Source organism: Patella vulgata, chromosome 2 (assembly GCF_932274485.2).
Source record: "Patella vulgata chromosome 2, xgPatVulg1.2, whole genome shotgun sequence".
Classification (NCBI taxonomy): domain Eukaryota; kingdom Metazoa; phylum Mollusca; class Gastropoda; family Patellidae; genus Patella; species Patella vulgata.
Genome location: NC_065880.2, coordinates 75,212,342 through 75,215,845, shown reverse-complemented (window position 1 = coordinate 75,215,845; position 3,504 = coordinate 75,212,342).

The following is a 3,504-nucleotide window of genomic DNA, read 5'->3' as shown; positions in this document are numbered from 1 at the left end:
GGAGGTACCTCACACGATAGCTGTTTTGGCAGAGAAAGTTCGTCGTTTTATCCTGCGTGGTGTAGGACAGGATCGTGCAAGAGACAAAGTTCAGTTGTTCGGGTTGGGCGAAATACGGAGATCCTAGGCTTCATCTTTACCAATGATAACTATTCCAAGAAAACAAATCCATTAATCGAAACGGAGAAAATAATTCATAAACTTGTTGCCATACACCCACAGTTGATTTGTTTTATGATCACTTTTTAAAGTTTCGCCAAGAACTTCTCCAGAATCACAAGGTTGTAAATGTTGACCTAAATTACAAGGTCGGACGACAGGGCAACATTTGAAAGGTTGTAATTTTATATTTATCAGTTAGTAATATTATGTCTTCAATCTTGTAAAACATAAGTGTTATAGAACTACTGTATTTGTATCGAGGTCGAATTACAATTAAGGCCAATAATTGAACGTTTTACACTTTATTTATTGATTTGTATGTCTTCCATTTTGTAAAAAAAAAAGATTTTAAACTGCTGTGTTTTATCGCTTTCTTTATACCCAGTCGATACAAAGGGTTATAATTATGATGTGAATATGTGAACCATTTAAGCCAACAGTGAGGCTCATGTTATCTGCCGATATCGCAAAAACATAGATGACACAATTAATTAATTTCACATTTATGGTTTTCAAACAGTGACCAGCAAGCAAACTGGTTATCTATACTTAGTCTAAACATAAAATGTTCACGATCAAACTCAGTGAAACTATACACTAAATTTCACCACTCTCCATTTGTTAGAATCAAAGTTGTCCCAAAGCATCGACCAATGAAATTGCGTAATTAGCTCCGCTTAGCCTAAACAGAAAATACTCATCTTCGAACTATGTATGAACATTCTACTTTGATTAGAATGAGAGTTATTGTGTTCCAAAATCTTGTTCAATCAAACCGCTTATCGCTCTGCTTAGCCTGAGCAGGAAATGCTCATTATCGCACTTAGTCAAGGTATTGATGTAATGAAACTATACACCAGGTTTCAACAATCTCACTTGATTAGAACTAAAGTCATCGTGTCTTAAAGCATCAATGAATCAAATTGCTTATCACTGCTTACCCTAAGCATCAAGACATTCGCCTAATAAACACCTACACCAAGTTTGAAAATGCTAGCTCAATTAGAAGGAGAGTTATTGTGTCCCGAAATTTGTGACGGGCGGCCCATTTTAATAGTCCACTGCTTATTTCGAAAGGCGGGGGACAATAATTATGATAAGAGAAAATTTAAATAAATATGATAAAAGGCGATTTAATTGGAGTCAGACCAATGAAGTCAATTCTATAAGTAGTCTTTCTCTCTCTCTCACCTTTTGACTAGGTCGTTATGAATCGAAGAAAGGGGTGTGAAGTGAAAATTATGCCAAGTTTTGGTATATAATAGAGCGAAGTCGTTTAGAATCGAAGAAGAGAGTTTGAATTTAACTTTTTGCCAGGTTTTGTATATAATCATGGTTTATAGGCGGAAAGATAATAGGACTAAGGCGTCTGTTAGCATGATATGTGTTGCGGATAATCCATTCTTATAATATCTCAAACTTTCAGTGGTTAAGCGTACACATTTTTGTGAGAAACGACATGACCAGTTGTTACTCAGTCTAAGGTGGAAAGCGTTTAGCCGGAAAAGGGACCAGTGTTAGTATTAAAGTAAATTGGGTAATTATTGATTATCTGCCCCCAATTGCTCTTTGTAATGGTTATCTCCCATACCCATCGTTTCAGTTTTACCGCTGGCTCCCATTGGTGTAGTAGTGAACGTGATATCCCGCCAATTAAATGCCTCATAATCTGAAAGTAAAACACATCGCTATGTACAAAATGAAATGAAATGAAATAGGGGTTAACGTCCTACTGTTCTGACTATGCCAATGAAGACGGGCATGCACCATGCAGTGGGCTATGAGGGAAATTTTGCCCGGGCAGTGGCGCTAAGACCTACTCATATCCAATTCCACCTGCAAATGGACCATTTACGTACACGTCAATGTGTATAGGAGACCTCGTTTCTTCGTGCCATCCGAACAACTAGACACCTGTCCTTGGCAGGCCCTCCGCACTGCACTACTGACAAGGAGAAGCCGCGCCAGAAAATCCAATGGGGGCATAACTTTCAAACAAAACTGTAGCCTTCATCGCGTCCACAATCCACTAAAGAAAGACCTACAATAGACAGATTTAGCTCTTGCATAATGTATGTTTAATTATATGATAAATTTTATTCTGGCAATTTTCATCGAGTAAAAAGTAGGATATATTTTGGGGGAATGAAAACACATATTTAATAAATACAAAAACCAGTTGTCCGTTGATAATCTGAAAGCAATACCAAAAAATAATTCTAATATTTTCAAAATGTGCATAAATTCAATTAAATGAATATGAATAAAGGGCGGGGATTTGTCGGTTTATGCCAACTTTCGTTTTAAATTAATGGTGGTTTGCTATGTCAAAGATGAAACTCTATCAGGTTCACAAGATTTTTCGGCAAAGGTGGCATAACTTTGAACAAAACTGTAGCCTCCATCGCGTCCACAATCCTCTTGTTTTCGAACGACCTGGCAGACGCGGTAACGACATAATAAGTCCACATTGAAATATGGATGCATAAACAAAACGCAAAATGAATAAATACACAAACCTTCGAGTTGAGCATTTTCTGAAAGCATAACCAAAGAGAACACAGTTAAATAAAAGGGGAGTCAATTCGGAATCGACGATACTGTTATAATGTTAATATATAAAGGATACGTCCCAAATATAAAAATATAACAGTGGATACTTTTATGGGCGGGGCTGGGGGGGGGGGGCTAGTGATCTAGAGGTCTAGAGTCTCGCCCTTCGAGCTCTAGCAGGCCGGTCACCTCTGGCTTGAGATCGATCCCCGGTGTGAGCGTATGTGGCTTGGAGATAGGGGCTCCTTCTCAACCTCGAAGAACTACAAACTCGTCGATTGCTAATACCGGCCTACACCCAGATCAAATATGTTTTCGACAAGCAGTTTCTTGCAGCTATAATTTTAATAGAATAGTGCTGAACATATTTCGTATTTTGTGTAAATAGTATACATAAAATAGTATGCAAAGTCCTAAAATGAGTAACAAGTGCCAATTCTGCCCGGACCAGTTTGTATTACTACGTCCAATGTAAGCAACATACATGCTATCGATGCCGTATATACGGCTTTGAACTATACTAGGCGTCACCTTAAAGGTCATTCATCTTAAAGTTAAAAGAAGTTTGTTTGCATTACCGCTGTGAAACCGATTGCTTGAAACAATACCCTTCATTAATGATGATCCTATGATACAATGTTATCTTCCTTACCTAATCTCAATAGTGCGTCCAAAAAAGACATAGGGATAGTAACAACTGAAAAAGAAAACAAACACTCAAAAAACACCCGATTAGATTTTATTACATACTTCGAGAAGGTATTTGTTGAGTAATAAAACCTTCTAGTA